This window comes from Camellia sinensis, chromosome 7 (assembly GCF_055761805.1).
Source record: "Camellia sinensis isolate YWXY chromosome 7, ASM5576180v1, whole genome shotgun sequence".
Taxonomy (NCBI): Eukaryota; Viridiplantae; Streptophyta; class Magnoliopsida; order Ericales; family Theaceae; genus Camellia; species Camellia sinensis.
Window position 1 is genome coordinate 43,093,698 of NC_138967.1, and position 20,943 is coordinate 43,114,640.

At 36.5% G+C, this 20,943-nt stretch overlaps 1 long non-coding RNA gene across 2 annotated transcripts; it reads right to left on the reverse strand.

Moving 5' to 3' along the window:
- Positions 1-1,696: 1,696 nt before the first annotated feature.
- LOC114311618 (uncharacterized) lies at positions 1,697-20,726 on the reverse strand. Of its 2 annotated transcripts, none has more exons than XR_014335242.1 (3): positions 20,310-20,726; positions 2,901-3,009; positions 1,697-1,875 (listed from the first exon to the last, which is right to left on the reverse strand). It is a non-coding gene; the product is annotated as an uncharacterized LOC114311618 (long non-coding RNA). The 2 variants fall into 2 exon arrangements; XR_014335241.1 differs by having other exon boundaries at positions 1,697-2,263; positions 20,310-20,683.
- Positions 20,727-20,943: the final 217 nt, after the last annotated feature.

Genomic DNA, 20,943 nt, shown 5'->3' on the forward strand with positions numbered 1-20,943 from the left:
ATTCATCTACACATAAAAACCCTTGAAATTTGGTTCACAAAATAAATTTTAAATAATCCATCAAATATCATATTGTTCACAAAACAAATTTTGTAATTCAATGAAAATACTAATAATAATCAGAGATAGTATATTATGAATAATATTTTATAATTAGTAAAAATTAAAAGGGTAAATTATGATAGTACTCTCTGTACTTTAGTCATTGTTTCATTTTAGTTGTAATTTCAATTAGCTTGATTTTAATCCTGAATTTATGACTTTTGTCTCAACTTGGGCCAATTGATTAGAATTCGTTGCAATTGTTTATAAAAAATACTCAAAAAGGGTCGTTTGTCATATTTTACTCAACCCAATGAGTTAATCTCAACCAATTTAGTAGTAATTTTCCTTAAAAAACATTAACGATATTATCAATTGGACCAAATCAATACAAAATTAAAAATTAAGGGTCAAAATTGAACTAATAGCTTGGGTGCTATAATTGATTTATGCAGTGTGCTATAATTGAGTTTCATAGTAGTGGTTATGCAGTGTGCTGTGGTTGGCTTGCCATGGTTGTTTAGTTTGGCTGGTAAGACATCTTAGTTTTGTGAGACCCATCTATGAATGCTCCAGCAGTGATGATTACTGCAGATTTCTGAGTTCAGATTCCGTTGGCCATCTATGAATTGCAGAGTTGTGAGACCCATCTATGGTTGTTCTGCTGATTTTGTTACTGAGTTGCTTGTTATGTTTCTTATGTTCTGGGGGGGTTGTTGTATTTGGTTCCTCTCCAACTTCTGGCTCCTCTTTCCCTTTCTTTATTGATGTAATCCTTCTGTTTCATCAATAAAGCTCTTTTCTTTGCTAATAAAAAAAAAATAAAAAAATTTTGAACTAATTAAAAGTGTAGGGACCAAAATGACACAATGAGTAACATATAGGGACTATCAATGTAATTTTCCGAAATTAAAATATGTAACATGAGAATAAATGAATGATTGAATGGTAAGTTTATAGTTTTAGTGGTTTAATCTTATTATATTAAAAAAAATTAAAAGATATATATATTATTTATGTATAAATATAACTATTTGGCATCACCTATAAAAGCATACTTTTTTTTTTTAATCTTTTTATTTTTTTTTTATCACATCACCTCTATATTTTTTTACACATCTTTTCGTAAAAAATCAAAAAATATGTTTATTTAGATTATCCCAAACACTCTCTTATTATCCGTGCAGGGGCGAGAAAAATCTGCACAGGAAAGCCACAGTTTGGCATTTTTTTTTATGTTTGTCATGGCCATGGGCTCCCAAATAGATTGGCCAATTGATTGGTGTTTCCACTATCTCGTAACGAATCAATTATATAATCGATTGGCTAATAAGGTCCCAATCAATTTGCAGATTTATTGGAAAATGCATGCCTTGGTAGAAATCAATTGGCCATAATCCAAATAAAGGCCAAAATCCAAGTGTTTGGTCAGGTGTCACACACTGACAATGCGGAAACCTTGTCAAAGATATGTAAGTGTGTGTGACGCTAGTTAACTCTCTTCACTAGCCCTCTAATAAAGCTCAAAAGGTTTTCAAAGACAAGCAAACACAATATTAGTTACATTGATGAACCACAAGATTGGAGAGAAGCCACAAAATAGCAAGCAACAAGCTAAAATTAAAGCAAGGAACAATGGAAAAGCTTTGCACAATTTAAAGGCAAAATGAACTTTTCATTGATCAAAATAAGGCATTACAATAGTTGAACAATGCACCAAAAGTGCTACAAAAATTGCCTTACCATTGGCTAGGTTCGGGTACTTTAAAGGCACAAATAGTTTGGCTCAACACTTGGGTGCCCCCTCATTCATATAGCTTATTAAGCCATTTCCTAGTTGGCAAGAAGAAACATCCATTATATTTGAGGAGTCATAATGAATTTTTAAAAGTTCAACAAAAAGAGAAAAATTATAATACTTGAACCCAAAACACCTTTAATACTAAAGTATTTACATAAAAATTTATAAGGCAAAAAGACTACATTTGACCCTCCAAAAATTGGCCTAAAGTTGCTGCTGGGTAGGCAAGTCTGTGGCCAGCTACTTCATGGCTTGCCTTGGGCTGTCTTGCACCATGCCTTGGGCCTTGGCTTGCACTTGCACCAACTTCTTGGGAATGTTTTGGGCTCTCCAAAGAGCACAAATGAGTGAGGCATCAAGGTGTTGACCCTTTGATGGGCACACCTTGACACCAGGCCATGGGCTTCCAAATTGATGACACTAATAACAAGGTCCCAAGTTAACAAATTGGCTTGCAAATTTGAATTGTGACTTGTATGCATAATCAATCCAATTGCTAAAGTCTATTTGGACCAAGACTTGTGACTTGTATGTGTAATCAATTGAATAATTGATTGGTGTAAAAAACATCATGGTCTATAGTGTTGCCATTCTTGCCTCAAGCCTAACGTAATCTCAGCCAATTTTCAAACAGAAACCAACATCAAAACACAACCACACAATCAATTGGTAAAGAACACTAAATATAGCATAACACAAAATACATCAACAAACAAACAAGATTGTCAAAACCCATGTGGCCATTTACAATACCAAAACAACAAAAAGAAGAATAAAACTCATTTTGATCCAATCATAATTATTGTCAATACAATACAACTGTTATAGGGAAACTATTGCCAAGAAACCACCAAGTTTGCTGCCATTCTAGAAGTTCATCATTGAGGAGTCATGAAGTTCCTTCCTACACTACCAAGTTTGCTACCATTTTACACTCAAAACCATTGCAAACTCCCCTTCAATATTGAACAGAAAGTCCATAATGAATTCAATACATTTCTTATGTACCCATAGGTGCTATTTTAATATTGGAGTTGAAACGGATTTATTAACTCACCTCAACCAGCCACAACCGTATTAGCAGTTTGAGTGTCATGCGCAATGTGAATCCGGGTTGGCAGAAGGCAGTGGCAGATCCACAAATCTGGTTAAAAGGGGACCAAAATCTATATAATCAAACATAAAAATTAATGTTTTGCATGTAGATTGTATTAAAATATTCATTTTAATAAGCATTACAATTAAAAAAATTATCATTAAAATTATAAACAAAATATACAATAAAAAAATATAAAATGAAGATCATAAAAATCAAAAAATAATAATGTAAAAATACTTTTCATACGGATCATAGTCGCATTGGGTTGTAACTAACACCAATTAAAGTCATAATTGAAGCCAAAGTCATTACAATAGTTGTAACAATACCACTTTGAGACTTAATCAAAATCATAATAGGATGAAACTAATTTTTATTTAATAATTTTCTAATCCCACCACCCTAATGGTTCATAACTAAACACCACAATAATTCGTAACTAACATTAATTTAGACTATAACTTACCTATAGTATGATCCTAATTAAATGCATCAAATAAATGGGCACTTCAGATGGAGGGAGGGGGCACTTCACAAAGTTTGGCACTCTCAACTTATAACATTTTTAAATCAGCATATTCTGAATTTTAAATGTTTTAGCCCTCGATTAACCATCATTTTGCATCATAACTAAAGGTTGCCCAAATTTATTTCAAGCCCAACAGATATGTAAGGGGAAAAAAAGAAAACAAAAGGGAATGCAATACCATAATTTATGGAACTTCATTTAGGGCATTTTACTTCACTTTGTGTGATATCCCTGTTCCGCAATATGTTAATTAGTCCTTAATATAAACATGATTATGTGTTTAATGTGATTTTGTGTGCCATTATGTGAAAATATGTGATTTTTGAATTTCTATCTGTTCACCGTAGGAATATCTGTTTGATTATCTGCTTTGGAAATTAAATTGAAAGCCTTATTGGCCACAGAACCCGAAATTGATTACGCCTTAGTGATTAGCGTAATTTTTAAAGCCTACGGTGAAATTTAATTGAAAATTGATTCGGATCAAATTTATTAGATTTAATTGATGTCATAATGCTCAAGTTATTTAATATTAAAAATTTGCATTAGTGGAATTTATGTAAAGAATGGCACTACACTCAATTCCCTCATTTGAGCTCAAAAATCAGATTTGTGCCTTAGAATAGAGAGAGGGTAGGCTATAGAGAGAGAAAGGGAGAGAATTGTGTAATCTTGGCTCAAGGTTTGGGAATTTGAAGATTTAACTCAAGAATTGACTAAAGCTTGGGTGTTTGAAGCTCCTAGGTGAGTGATCAACCCTTGACTCATGAATTTCAATTTGTGTTTTGTAGATTCAAAGTTGAATGATGAGAAAGAGCATGTATTGAGTTTGTCTTGGTGAATTTAAAGGCAATAGAGGCATGCATGTATGTAATTACTTTGAATTTGCATGTTTGAGCACCAAATATTTGATTCATGTAAGTTTTAGTTGAAGATCATGCTCTTGACCATCTCTTCATCACATAAGTTGAGAATGAGGGTTATATGTCACATGCATGTGCCATTCACAAAGGTGTAAGTGTTGAAGACATGAAATTGTAATGTTGATAATGAATTTGGTGGAAAATGAGCCATGCATGTGTTTGATTTATGGAATTGACCTTCAAAATGTTGTAATTTGATGTTTGTATCATGTTAGCATAAATATAAGTGAAATTTGAGCCATGGCATGCAAGAAATGTTGGTTAAAGTGTTGAATTCGAGCTCAAGAACCATCCTGGAAAACCCAAAATTTTTGATGTCCGCTTGAGCAGGGGAACTGCCGCTCGAGCGGGGATTTCGAGCTCCTAGTATTTTCTTGCAGGCATGGTGTCCACTTGAGCGGAGAAGTTCACGCTCGAGCGGGGAGCTATGTAGGATGAACTTCCACTCGAGCGTCCGAGTTTATGCTCGAGCGTAAAAATGATACAACCAGCACTTTCGCAGACCTAATGGGTCCGCTCGAGCGGGGAATCCCACGCTCGAGCGGGGACCCTGTTTTCTGAAATTTTTAAAGTGTATTCTGTGTTTCGTTTTCCGTTCTCTTTCACTTGCAAGCACTCTTAGGCATGCATTAAGCATTGTAATTGAGTTAAAGATGTAAGAATAAAGCCTAAAGAGGAATATGTGAATTAAAGAACAGATTGAATCGTTTGTGACCCATATGTGCTATATGATGTGTAGGGTCAAGCTCCAGGGCAAATCCACAAGCCGATCACTGTGAGTAATATCTTAACAAGATATTTGAATTATGTTGTTGTCCAACTGTTTACTTCTATGTAAGTTTTGTAAGTTCATTAATTTGAATGGTGGACAACGATTGACGAGAATGATTGGGCCAAAGGCCGATTATCACGAATGACTGGGCCAAAGGCCGATTGTCACGCCCCACTTTTTATTACTCAAAGTATTACCAATTTCATTTACTTAATTCCATTTCAGAGATAACATGCGGAAATAAACTTGTATATTCAACTTGTAGAAGTGAATAACATTGCTCTCATTCGTATGTAAGTAAATATAACATGAGTACACTAAATAAATTGCCCTTGGGCTTACATCATTAAAAGTCAAGAAGAAGGGTATAACCCTTTTTACAAAAATGGCATTTCGTCAACACAAAAGAGGCCCCGTGGCCAACAAATAAAAAAAATCCAACCTTGTAGAACATCCTGGCTATCACCTGAAAAAGATTCAACAACGTGGGATGAACATATAGTCCAGTAGGGATCTCAACATGATCTCCAACAATAACAACTTACAGATAGCTATGATCATGAATGTTCATTCTCATACTAGAATAGTAATGTGGCAGTTTATACAAAATATACATAAGTATGAACTTTTCGAAAACAGCCATTTCATTCGACGCTATAAGCGGTTCACCTTTTTTTTCCTTTTTATTACCCATTTTTCCAAACTTTCATGACTATAACAGTTTTAGATAAAAACAATTTCACCAAGCCCATTACTCTTCCCCCATTTTCCGTACTTACAACAAAATGACCTTTTTTGAAAACATGTTCACAAATACCCCATTTTCCTTCACACTTTCCAAAATCTCAAAATGGCATTTTGGTTTGTTTCCAATACATGCATATCAATACATGCATGCCTTAAATAAAAGGGAAATAACAAATCATCAACATGTATATAATCCACAAATGAGGCAGCTCGGCCTTTCAAAACTGTAACCATCGCAACCCATAACATACTTAGATATACTGACGATAACAATTAAAACTCTGCTCTACCGGCTATATGCACAGTAAGCTAAGGATACGCCAAGCGATAAGCGAGATAATAACTCATTTTAAACATTTCATACCTCATAATAGATACACATTTTAGTACTGCATCAATCTCAAATAAAAACACTTCCATACTTCACAAATGATACACATTTTAGTGTTGTATCAATAACATGTAAAAACACTTCCAATATCAATAAGCACACATATAGTGGTGCTAATAAAGTCCATCCCCTATCTCCTCCCAAACAAAATCCGGTTTAGAGGTCCATCCCCTATCTTCCCCTAAACCGTTGAGTAACCAAAAACACTTCTATACTTCACAAATGATACACATTTTAGTGCTGTATCAATATCAAACAAAAACACTTCTAATATCAATAAGCACACATATAGTGGTGCTAATGGAGTCCATCCCCTATCTCCTCCCAAACAAAATCCGGTTTAGAGGTCCATCCCCTATCTTCCCCTAAACCGTGGAGTACATCCCCTATCTCCTCCCACACAAAACAATGTATATAAGCGATTATCATGTACAAATTCCTCAATACAACAAAGCATAAATAACAAGTGTAATACATACACATAAACCATTCAATAATGTTTACCCAACACAAGTGTAACGCATGCATCACAATTCAACACAACAATGTCATCCTCCACCGATGACCAAGGACAAAACCTCTAGATGCATGTATTCAGTACACCTAATAAAAGAGACTCAACTCTCAAGCAATCCTTAAACCCAACAACGACACTAGTACGATAGGTAAAGATAAAACCTCCAAATGTGTGTATTCAACACTCATGATACAATAGTTCAATTCTCAAATTTATTTTCTGAGACTCACATAGAGTTAACATTTCATTTACCATTTTCAAGATCAACTTTCATAATTTTTCAAGTCAACACGTTCCAACACTTATTCCAAAAACACTTTTCCCTTTTCACAAAACCAATTACATTCTCTTCATTTTACAAAATCAATTCCATGGATAATAAGCCATAACCCAACTTGATTCAATACGTTCATTTCAAAATAACTCCAATACCATAATTAATCCTTTAACTGTTAACACCTTCTACACAACTCATATTAACAATAGAAATTTACCAACATTGTTCAACCATAAACCCTTTTTATTTTACCAAATCAAAATATAATTTAGGGCTTTCTCTTCTTTCAATAATAACATGCTAATTTTATTCTCTAATTAGTCCAAACCACAGTCAATGATAACAAAACCATTCTCAAACAACCAACCCTAGGTTCCCCTCATGATTTTCAAACAAATCCAACACGGATATGATTTTCATGCAATACAAAATTACCACATGTCTATCTATAGACGGAGTATTGAAAAAGAACAAAGAAATCCCTACCTCAAATGGAGAAGATGAAGGCCAAAAACCAAAGTGCTCCAAATCGCCAAACTTTCAGATTAAAATGAAGATCAAGGGAAGCTCCACACTCAATACAAAGGAACTAGGGTAGAAGATCACTAGAACTAGATGTATTTATAGAGAGAAGATGTAGTCGAGAGAGAGAAACTCTCAAGTTATTCATTCAATGAATTTCATTAAATTGATTAATGTATCTCATACATTCATGATACATAATGCATCTTCTATATTAATGAATTCATTAGATAGATTAATGTATTTTACATATTCATAATAGAAACATAATGCATCTCTAAGATTCATTCATAATAAATCCATCACATTCAATGTATTAGCATTAGTCTTCTATACATTGTATAAATAGGTATCAATGATTAGTCACCATCTAATAGATGTACATGTATCTTACTAATGAGATGAATCTAGTATAATCATGCATAATCTTTGAAAAGTTGTCATATATTATAATTAAACAATGAAGGTAAAATCGGGATCGCTATACCGATTGACACGAATGATTGGGCCAAAGGCCAATTGACAAGAATGATTGGGCCGAAGGCCGATTGACACGAATGATTGGGCCGAAGGCCGATTGATAAGAGTGATTGGGCCAAAGGTCGTTTTCTGTAACTGTTTCAAAGATTGCTTATGTATCTTCCTTATTTGATATTATTCACTGGGTTTTCGCTCACGCTCATTCATGTACATATAGGTGAGCCAAGGGACGTCCAGAACCAGCCTCAGTGAAATTATGAGAGACAGTCAAAGTTTTGAGGAGTCAGCCCAAACGTCTCACGCACGAGACTGTCTTCACCTTCGTCCTTTGTTGATAGTTTTGTTATGATGGCGAAAGCATTAGACTATTTTTGTATATAAGTCTTGGGTTCGACTGACTGAAACTTGTATGATCCTGTTTGTACGGTGTTCTGTGTTAGTTCATAGTTTGATGTGAGTTATTAACATATAAATGTTTGGAATGTTATGGTATGCATATAAGCACAGCTCTATGGATAAAGTTTTAAATTTGCTTCCATTTGGCCCCTTTACTCTGATTAGTTTTGTTTTAATTAGTTTGAGGCCGTAGGTAATCTCTTGATTACTGGCCGGTTATGGCCTTAACCCATAGGGGCGGGTTCGGGTCGTGACGGAGTGGTATCAGAGTACGAGTTAATAACTCACACACTTATCCAGAAGAGCGATAAGCGTCTAGAAAAGATCTAGGATGCATTCATGTGTTAAGTATGAATCTGAAAGCATCAAGAATACGCGTAACTGTTAAATGTGAACAACTATGTGTTATAAGTTTGTGAACTAATTGCATTTCAAATCATTTGATTATGTATGCTCTTTAGTATATGCATACCTATGTATCTTTTGTATAAAGTATAATGCAAGTTTAATCAGATGGTGAGAACAAGAGGTGATGAGATAGAGGACTCTTCTACTGCTAGACTGGATAGAGTGGAAAGACTGATTCAGGAAATGGTAGAGACATTGAGGCAACAACAGGAATGAAAACAACAGTGGCAGCAGCCACATCCCCCACCTCCACCTCCGACACCTCCTGTGCCAGATAATCAGAATGATGACCGGACCATAGCTCTCACCAAAGAGTTCAAGAAAATGAAACCACCATAGTTCCATGGTGGATTAGATCCTTTGAAAGCTGAAGCTTGGGTCCTCGGCATCGAAAAACTATTTGAAGTGTTCCCATGTTCGGAGACACAGAAAGTGCTTCTAGCCACCTTTATGCTAGAAAACGAAGCAAGAAGATGGTGGATGTTAATGCGTGAGAATTACAAAGATGCTGATTGGGCAAAATTTTTGAAAATTTTCTATGACAAGTACTTCCCGCAGTGTGTCCGAGATAGGAAGGTGGCAGAATTCATGGAACTGAAGCAAGACAGTATGACTGTAGTCGAGTATGAGGCCAAATTCACTGAATTGGCCAGGTTTGCGCCACACGTGATTGATACAGATTATAAGAAGGCGAGACATTTTTAAAGCGGGCTTCGAAGCGACATTCTAGAGATGGTGAATGTCTTGAAGCTGGAAACCTACATTGGGGTACTAGACAGGGCCATAATGTCATAAGCTAATATAGCTAGACAAACTAAACCGACAACTGACTGGAAGGGTAGTAAAAGGCAGGGCTTCTTTTCAAAGAAGCAAAATACGGGCTCCTCGAATACTTCTAATTCTTCCCAAGATACAACTCCATTGTGTACTATTTGTAGTAACAGGCATCGTGGGGTTTGTTACCGTGTGTCAGGAGCTTGTTTTAATTGTGGTAAACAGGGGCATATAGCCAGAGATTGCAAACAGAACAGTGAAAAATTTGCTGCTAATTCGACATCATCAATCCCAAAACCAGGAAATGCTACGAGATCTACTCCTGCCAGAGATACCATGAGACAAGGGAGAGTCTTTGCGCTTGTTCCGGGTGATACCTGGAATGCCAACGCAGTTGTCTCAGGTACCATTTCTATATGTAATCAGGATGCCTTTGTGTTAATTGACTCTAGATCAACACACTCATTTGTAACATGTGCATTTGCATCTAGACTGAGTAGATCTCTAGAATTATTGCCATATCTACTATGTGTGCCTTCTCCATCTGGGGAATCTGTATTGAGTGAATATGTCTATCGTTTTTGTGACATGCGAATTGGAAATGCCATTCTATATGTGGACTTGTTACCCTTGAACTTTAGGCACTTTGACATAATTCTGGGCATGGACTGGTTAACTAAATATTGTGCCACCATTGACTGTGTGACAAAATGGGTTGTGTTTAGATCACCAGAATAAGAAGAAATTATGTTTGTAGGTAACGGGGTAGTGCCTCCACCTTATTTGATATCCGCAATGAAAGCATGTAAATTGATCAGGAAAGGGTGTCAGGGTTATTTGTGCTATGTGTTGTCTGAACAAACTATAAATGCTGAATTGAATGATATCCCTATTGTTAGAGAATTTCCAGATGTGTTTCCAAATGAACTACCAAGGGAATTGGTGGACAGGGAGATAGAATTCACTATTGAAACTGTATTAGGCACCCAGCCTATTTCTAAAACTCCCTACAGAATGGCTACAGCTGAAATGAAAGAATTGAAAGAACAGTTACAAGACCTGCTCGACAAAGGATTTATCAGACCTAGCACTTCACCATGGGGTGCACCAGTGTTGTTTGTGAAAAAGAAAGATGGAACCCTACGCTTGTGTATCGACTATCGGGAATTGAACAAGATAACAATAAAGAATAAATATCCCTTACCCTGTATTGATGACCTATTTGACCAGCTGCAGGGATCACAGGTGTTTTCTGAGATTGATTTGAGATCCGGGTATCATCAGTTGAAGGTAAAGGCGGAAGATGTTGAGAAAACCGCATTCAGAACGAGGTATGGACATTTTGAGTTTCTTGTTATGCCATTTGGAGTGACTAATGCTCTGGCAGCATTTATGGACCTAATGAACCGAATTTTTAAAACCTACCTTGACAAATTTGTTGTGGTTTTTATTGATGACATTTTGATATACTCTTAAGATAGACTTGAACATGAACAATATTTGAGAACTGTCCTGCAAATACTTAGGGAAAGGAAATTGTTTGCTAAACTAAAGAAATGTGAGTTTTGGTTGGATGAAGTTGTTTTCTTAGGGCATGTGATCAACAAGGTAGGGGTTTCAGTGGACCCACAGAAAATAGAGGCAATTGTGAATTGGCCTACACCGACCAATGTAACAGAAGTCCGCAGTTTTATGGGTTTGGCTGGGTACTACAAGAGGTTTGTGAAAGATTTTTCAAAAATAGTTGTGCCTCTTACCCAACTGACACGCAAGGGGCAACCTTTTGAGTGGAACAATGAAAGAGAATCAGCCTTTTATGAATTGAAAACAAGATTGACCACTGCACCAATTTTGACACTACCTTCAGGTACGGAGAATTTTGTAATTTTCAGTGATGCGTCTTATAAAGGTTTGGGTTGTGTGTTAATGCAGAACGGAAAAGTTATTGCTTACGCCTCCCGACAGTTGAGGCCACACGAGAAGAATTATCCAACACATGACCTAGAATTGGCCGCAGTTCTTTTTGCTTTGAAAATATGGCGGCATTATCTATATGGAGCAAAGTGTGAAGTTTACACGGATCACAAAAGTTTGAAATACTTTTTCAAATAGAAAGAGTTGAATATGCGGCAGAGGAGATGGCTGGAATTGATAAAGGATTATGATCTGGAGATTCAGTAACACCCCGGGAAAGCTAATACAGTCCCTGACGCCTTGAGTAGAAAATCAACGGGGAGTATGGCTTGTTTGTTTACTGAACAGAGAGGGATCTTGCAAGATTTTGAAAAATCTGAAATTGAAGTGGTAATGTGTGAACAGGGCGGACTGATAGCCGTTATTACAGCCGAGCCGGCAATCATTGACCAAATCAAGCAGAAGCAGAAAGAGGATGAATTCCTCAAGAAAGTGATTGATGAATTTGAGACAAGTCCGAAAGCAAAGTTTGGCATTGAGAATGAAGTGTTGAGATTTCGGAACAGAATGTGTGTCCCAGATATTCCGGAACTAAAGAAGAGGGTTTTAGATGAAGATCTAAAACCCCGTAGATCTGTGTTTGCTATGCATTCGGGTAACAATAAAATGTATCGGGATTTGAAACAAACCTATTGGTGGCCTAAAATGAAGAAAGAGATTGCAGAATATGTGTCCAAATGTCTTCAGTGTCAGCAAGTCAAAGCTGAACATCAGAAACCAGGCGGTCTACTTCAACCTCTCTCTATTCCTGAGTGGAAGTGGGAACATGTGACTATGGATTTCGTTGTTGGTCTACCTCGGACCTCTCGAGGTATGGATTCTATTTGGGTTGTAGTTGATAGACTGACTAAATCTGCACATTTTCTACCAGTTAGAACCACGTTTAATGCTTATAGACTGGCTACCATTTATGTTGATGAGATTGTCCGTTTACACGGAGTTTCGGTATCTATTGTGTCGGATAAAGATCTAAAATTTGTATCTAGATTGTGGAAAAGTTTACAGGAAGCTATAGGGACAGAGCTAAGGTTCAGTACTGTATTCCACCCACAAACAGATGGGCAATCAGAACGAACAATACAGACTTTGAAAGATATGCTTCGAATGTGTGCTTTAGATTTTTAGGGGAGTTAGGAAGACTATTTGCCACTTGTAGAATTTACGTACAATAACAGCTTCCACTCCAGCATCGGTATGGCACCGTATGAGGCTTTGTATGGTAGGCGGTGTAGATCACCAATTTGTTGGACAGAAGTCGGGGATAGAGCTTTACTTGGGCCTGAAATTGTGCAAGACACTTCTGAAAAGATCAAAACCATTCAGCAAAGGCTCAAAACAGCTCAGGACCGACAAAACAATTATGCAGATGTTCGAAGAAGACCTCTTGAGTACGACGTCGGTGACCACATGTTTATCCGTGTGTCCCCAATGAAAGGCTAAGTCAGGTTTGGAAAGAAGGGCAAGTTATTGCCCCGTTACATTGGGCCGTTTTAGATTTTGGAAAGGCTTGGTCCAGTTGCTTATAGAGTCGCTTTGCCACCGGGATTCGAAAAAATCCATAACGTGTTTCATGTGTCGATGTTGAGAGGTTATCTCCGAGACCTGTTCTATGTGATTGATTATCACCAGGTAGCTATTGATGAAAATATGGAATACGCCGAATGGCCAGAACGAATTGTTGATCAACAAGTGAAACAACTGAGAAGCAAGTCCATCCCAATGGTGAAAGTGGAATGGAAAGAACATTATGGGACAGATGCTACATGGGAAAAAGAGGAGAAAAATGCGACTACGCTATCCACATTTGTTTCCCGACGAAGGTAAAATAAGTTTGGAGGACCAAACTTCCTAAAGGGGGGAAGACTGTGATATCCCTGTTCCGCAATATGTTAATTAGTCCTTAATATGACCATGATTATGTGTTTAATGTGATTTTGTGCACCATTATGTGAAAATATGTGGTTTTGAATTTCTATCTGTTCACCGTAGGAATATCTGTTTGATTATCTGTTTGGAAATTAAACTGAAGGCCTTATCGACCACAGAACCAGAAATTGATTACGCCTTAGTGATTAGCGTAATTTTTAAAGCCTACGGTGAAATTTAATTGAAAATTGATTCGGATCAAATTTATTAGATTTAATTGATGTCATAATGCTCAAGTTATTTAATATTAAAAATTTGCATCAGTGGAATTTATGTAAAGAAGGGCACTACACTTAATTCCCTCATTTGAGCTCAAAAATTAGATTTGTGCCTTAGAATAGAGAGAGGGTCGGCTATAGAGAGAGAAAGGGAGAGAATTGTATAATCTTGGCTCAAGGTTTGGAAATTTGAAGATTTAACTCAAGAATTGACTAGAGCTTGGGTGTTTGAAGCTCCTAGGTGACTGATCAACCCTTGACTCATGAATTTCAATTTGTGTTTTGTAGATTCAAAGTTGAATGATGAGAAAGAGCATGTATTGAGTTGGTCTTGGTGAATTTAAAGGCAATAGAGGCATGCATGTATGTAATTACTTTGAATTTGCATGTTTGAGCACCAAATATTTGATCCATGTAAGTTTTAGTTGAAGATCATGCTCTTGACCATCTCTTCATCACATAAGTTGAGAATGAGGGTTATATGTCACATGCATGTGCCATTCACAAAGGTGTAAGTGTTGAAGACAGGAAATTGTAATGTTGGTAATGAATTTGGTGGAAAATGAGCCATGCATGTGTTTGATTTATGGAATTGACCTTCAAAATGTTGTAATTTGATGTTGGTATCATGTTAGCATAAATATAAGTGAAATTTGAGCCATGGCATGCAAGAAATGTTGGTTAAAGTGTTGAATTCGAGCTCAAGAACCATCCTGTAAAACCCAGAATTTTTTATGTCCGCTTGAGTGGGGGAACTGCCGCTCGAGCGGGAGCTCCCAGTATTTTCTTGCAGGCATAGTGTCCGCTCGAGCGGAGAAGTTCACGCTCGAGCGGGGAGCTATGTAGGATGAACTTCCGCTCGAGCGTCTGAGTTTACGCTCGAGCGTAAAAATGATACAACCAGTACTTTTGCAGACCTAATGGGTCCGCTCGAGCGGGGAATCCCACGCTCGAGCGGGGACCCTATTTTCTGAAATTTTTAAAGTGTATTCTGTGTTTCGTTTTCCGTTCTCTTTCACTTGCAAGCACTCTTAGGCATGCATTACGCATTGTAATTGAATTAAAGAGGTAAGAATAAAGCCTAAAGAGGAATATGTGAATTAAAGAACGGATTGAATCGTTTGTGGCCCATATGTGCTATATGATGTGTAGGGTCAAGCTCCAGGGCAAATCCACAAGCCGATCACTGTGAGTAATATCTTAACAAGATATTTGAATTATGTTGTTGTCCAACTGTTTACTTCTATGTAAGTTTTGTAAGTTCATTAATTTGAATGGTGGACAACGATTGACGAGAATGATTGGACCAAAGGCCGATTGACACGAATGACTGGGCCAAAGGCCGATTGACACGAATGATTGGGCCAAAGGCCGATTGACAAGAATGATTGGGCCGAAGGCCGATTGACAAGAATGATTGGGCTGAAGGCCGATTGATACGAATGATTGGGCTGAAGGCCGATTGACACGAATGATTGGGCCGAAGGCCGATTGACATAAACGATTAGGCCGAAGGCCGATTGACATAAATGATTGGGCCGAAGGCCGATTGATACGAGTGATTGGGCCAAAGGCCGTTTGCTATAACTGTTTCAAAGATTGCTTATGCATCTTCCTTATTTGATATTATTCACTGGGCTTTCGCTCACGCTCATTCATGTACATATAGGTGAGCCAAGGGACATCGAGAACCAGCCTCGGTGAAATTATGAGAGACAGTCAAAGTTTTGAAACGTCTCACGCACGAGACTGTCTTCGCCTTCGTCCTTTGTTAATAGTTTTGTTATGATGGCGAAAGCATTAGACTATTTTTGTGTATAAGTCTTGGGTTCGACTGACTGAAACTTGTATGATCCTGTTTGTACGGTGTTCTGTGTTAGTTCATAGTTTGATGTGAGTTATTAACATATAAATGTTTGGAATGTTATGGTGTGCATATAAGCACAGCTCTATAGACAAAGTTTTAAATTTGCTTCCATTTGGCCCTTTTACTCTGATGAGTTTTGTTTTAATTGGTTTGAGGCCGTAGGTAATCTCTTGATTACTGGCCGGTTATGGCCTTAACCCATAGGGGCGGGTTCGGGTCGTGACACTTTGAATATTCATCTCTAATGAAGTGTGTGAAAATTGGAAATTGAAAATTGAGTTCTACTTTGTTATTGAGAATGTTGTTTTAAACAGTAACAAGGCTGACTTCAGCATAATGGAAGGCAGAAAATGATGGAAGGTTTACAGTCAAAGTCTTACTGCAGACACTTTGAATTGATTTTGGAAGCTAATAAAAGGAATGTGATGTTTTTCGATGAATAGAAAGAACCTGCTACAATAATGCTGCTGCTATGTAATAGAACTTAGTCAAATTTTGTGTTTTAGGGTTTTTGAATAGAACCTGGTTGGGATGCACCTTCTACCATCATTTGGAGAAATGAATTCTTAGCAACTCCATCCTCAAATAGCCATCATTTTGCATTGTAACTAAAGGTTGCCCATATTTTGAGTTCATCTTTGAGGGAGTGTTTTCCAAGACTGTTTGTGCTATGCTATCTCCTTGAAAATAGACAAAAGTAGCTAGAGGTGTTTATTGGTAATTAATGATGCTAACTGAGTGTTTTTTGTATGGTAAGTGAGAGTTCATTACCAAAAACCAGATTAGTAAATCAACAAGACATACCTTCTATTACAAGAGAAAAAAACTCAAACTACAATCAATCAAAATAAATCTAATAGTTAATACTCAAAAACATCTAAGGGGATATTCCAATCACTACAAATCGAGCTATTAGAAGCAGAAGGCTTGACTCCATGAAACTGAGAAGATTTAATCCTGACATTCATATTTGATTTGTTGCAAAATTTGGGCTGGGATGTGTTGCAACTTCACCACCAAATTCTCAAAGTTTGGTACTCTCGACTTAAAAACATTTTCAAATCAGCATATTTGAAATTTTGAATGTTTTAGCCCTCAATTAGCCATCATTTTGTAGGATAACTTAAGGTTGACAAAAAGGGAAATGCATCTAATTTTACACAATTCTCATCAATTTCACCATCCATGTGAATAAAATCCATGTTAAGACAACAAATATGTTTTCTTTGAAAAATTTTCTAATCATCAATCATACTACATCTACACATACACACATGTTAATTAAGGTTGGGTTTGGATCTTGGATTTGTGAAGGGAATATAGGCACAGTTTTTTTGTCACTTTTTCTTTACCTCCACAAAAAGAAGTCGTCAAACCTTTTTTTTATTTTTTATTTTATATTAGGGCAAATTACATATACCCCCCTCGAGGTTTGGCTAAATTACAAATACCTCCCTGAGGTTTGAGAAATTACAAATTCCCCCTCTGAATGCTATATTTGCATAACAAATTAGGGGATAATTTGTTATGAAATTTAAACCTCATGGGGCAAATTGTTATGAAAATACAAACCTTAGGGGGCGGGATGTAATTTTTGAAACCTCAGGGGGGTATCTGTAATTTAGCCAAACCTCAAGGGAGGTATATGTAATTTGCCCTTTATATTATGTCATTATGAAAAATTGTAAAATAATATTTTGTGGATTGAACAGAGCACCTTTAAAGATTTGTGACAAAGTAACCTCAGGTTGAATGTAGGTTCTGCCTAATCTATTAATTTTTGGTCTAATGTATGGTTTGAAAATTCATCTTTGAGTCAGTGTTTTCCACGTCTCATTTTGCTATCTACTCAAAAAGTGGAAAGAGTGGCAGACTTGTTTGAAAATTGATTGAGTATTACATTCTCTATTGGAGAGTGTTGTTTCAAGCAGTAATAAGGTTGATTCATTACAATGGAGGGTTGAAAATGATGGTTAGTTAACAGTTTTAAGTCTTTTTGCATCAATTGCATAAACCATTATTCCACCAAGAATTCAAGTTTTTTGTTGGTTGGCACTAGGTAAATTCTATGTCCATGTACTCTACCTTTTGTGTCAATTTTGTTCTTGTAATTGCAATTAACTTGATTTTAACTCTAAATTTTAAGTTTTATCTCTATTTAGTCCAATCGATAATGCTAGTTAAATTTTTTGACAGAAATGGCACCCGTGAGCCTCACGAGAGCATAATTTCAGGGACAAAATGGTAATTCAAATAGCACCCAAAACCAAAGATTATCTACAGAATAGTATGAAATCTGAAATCATCCAGACAACTACACAAGTCCAAATTATGCAACTTTCTGATGAAACAAAACATACCCAAAACCATAAAATTAACAGAAAGCAAAAACAAAAAACAAAAAAAAAGAACTTCCAATGCAAGTGTGCATGTGTGTGTGTGTGTGAATTATTAAAACACCACATCAAGTAACTACAAAAATAAAACTATGGCTCCAAGAAGCAGAAATAGAATTCATTTTAGAAGTGTGAAGGAGATGGGGAAATCGATCGGTCATGAAAAGAAAGAGGGAGTTAGCGCATGCCAAAAATCGATTCAGAGAGAGAGAGAGAGAGAGAGTTAGGGCTTCCCCAGAAATTGATTGAGAAAGAGAGAGAGGTTATTGTTGCAGATGGAGGGGTTTCGGGTTGAGGGAATCATAGAGGAGTTGAAGTTAGGATGAGGGTTTGGTCGAAGGAAAATTGCTGAAGTCAAGTGGGCGAAGAGAGAGAGAGAGAGGGAGAGAGAGCTCCATACCTGATATCTAGTTGGAGAGAACGCCTTCACTGCAACGATGGAACCCAACAAAGGCTTGCAGTTCCGTTGTTGCTAAAAATCAATGGTTATACATAGATTCAACAATGAAACCCAGTAAGGGCTTATTATTGTTAATGGAAATCAAAGGCTACATAGAGGAAGAGAAGAGGGAGAGACAAAATAGAGAGAGTGAGGGAAGTGGGAGGAAATATGAGGGTTAACCGGTTGCCCCGGTTCCTAATTTTTTACCATTAAACAATTCAATGGTCTTGATCAATTGTTTGTAATCCAAAGGCTAATAATTACTTAAGGGGTTGCACACTTTAAACAACACCCAAAAAGGAAAAAAGAAGACTCACGAAGCATTGATGTGTACTTATGGCACCATCATCAAAACCAAATAGAGGGTAAGATGGTTCCAATGAAAAATAATAAAAAATTAGAGGGTTCACATTTGCCTAGCACCTATTTAGCATAATAAAATCTAATATATTTAAAACTTTTTTTCAAAGTCTAGAGAAATTTAACTGAACCCACTAACTCAAGAGGGTTGTATAATTCAATACAAACTTGAAAACATTGTAGAACTAAGGTGTGTACATTTGTGTGTACATATATATTTATGTATATATGTAAAGCTCTATAGAAGAATGGTACAGTAATTTTTGGTCTATAAATTTGGACTTATATCTTTTAGAACCAACAAAGGTGTGATATACATACTTGAAATCTATAAATTTTAGACTCATATCTTGTGGAACCAACAAAGGTATAAATTTTGGACTTATATCTTGTGGAACCAACCAAGTTTTGATATACATAATGCTTTACAGCACCATTCCCCCCCTCCCCCCCCCCCCCACACACACACTATTGTACACATTTTTCACATAGTCAAAACAATTATACATAAACATACAAACAGAATCATACTGATGAGGGTTTGTGACGAGGGATATCAACTAGATAGCAATTAAAAACAACTAAAGTGATTGAAAGAAAAATGATGAGTAGATCACAATATGTAGATAAGCAGAACAAGACATAAAGATTGAAGAAGCAGATCATATAGAAATTCATCGAGCGCACACATACACCTTATGGCATATGTAGGAATATATATATATATATATATATGATTTTTTTTAAATTGGGGCACTCAAACCTGGTATCATCATCTCTAGATTTTAAGAAATATAGAGAGGGAGATCTGACCTAGGGCTTTGACGGCAAAATATGTGATCTGTCTCATTTTAATATCTAAAATTACACATATAGACCAAATTGAAGCTTTTTTTTATGTATTCGGGACTAAATTGACACAGTTCAAACATAGGGGATCAAAATACACAAATCTCATATTTAAAGATTACAAATGTAATTAACCTTGTACATATATATTATCTATACATCATGTATACAGAGCAAACAGAAAAGGAAACAAATCCAAAGAACAAAGCAGCAAACCCACTAAACAAATGTCATACATGGCGAAGATCTGAGATGAGATCAAAATTGAATTTGATGGAGGAGGTTACATAAACCCAATCTTGGGGTAGAGCTAAATTATGTCCTAGAAGAGTTCTCTATTCCTCTAGAAAATCTGATCTTCCTTAATTTGATTGCTCTGTTTGAAATTTTTGTTTTTTACATCCACATGTAAGCGTACTAATGGGCACAAAATAAAATTCAAACTCTGGCATCAACACATTCACATTCTAATATATCAAGTTAAAAGTTCCAACATAGAGAAAGAAAGAGAGAGAGAGAGATGAGAAAGAGAGTGACCAAGAAACTGAGGATATATATATATATATATATAGAGAGAGAGAGAGAGGAAGAGGGCTTACGAGAATGTAATGGTGGTGGTGGTGGTGGTGGTTTTGAAACCCTAGCCCTGAAACCAACCCTCGATTTTCCTCCAGCCATCAATTTTCCTCTGGCACCACTCTCGAATCGACTACACCAACCCTCGGCAAGACCACTACACATTCTCAGTCGATCGAGGGTCCATCAGAAATTTTTGGGTGCACATAGGTAGGTGCTACGTGTACCTTTCTCTTCTCATTGGTTGAAAGAATGGGCCTACATTTAAGTTGGACGATAACGAGAGAACATGAGAGATCATGATATTTGATTGGCTGAAGTCACCATTTGACATATCACATGTATCTATCTGCACTAAAGAATTTTTCGAAAAAGAGAGAAAAGAGCGAGAGTGGAATAGAAAATGAAGAGAGAAAGGGTAGAGAATAAAAAGGTGAGATAATGTCATTTCTTTGTTAATTTTACACTATTCAAGAAACATGTGTCACGTTTTCATTAGGCTACATAAGCGACTGGAAGTGACCGAAGCTTCAATGACGGTATAAAAAGAGAAGTTATTGGTTGGTGTTAGGATACACTCACGTGATTCTCTGTATTTTGATTGGTGAAGAAAGTGAAATTCACGATTTTATATTTCATAATTAAGAAATATAAAGG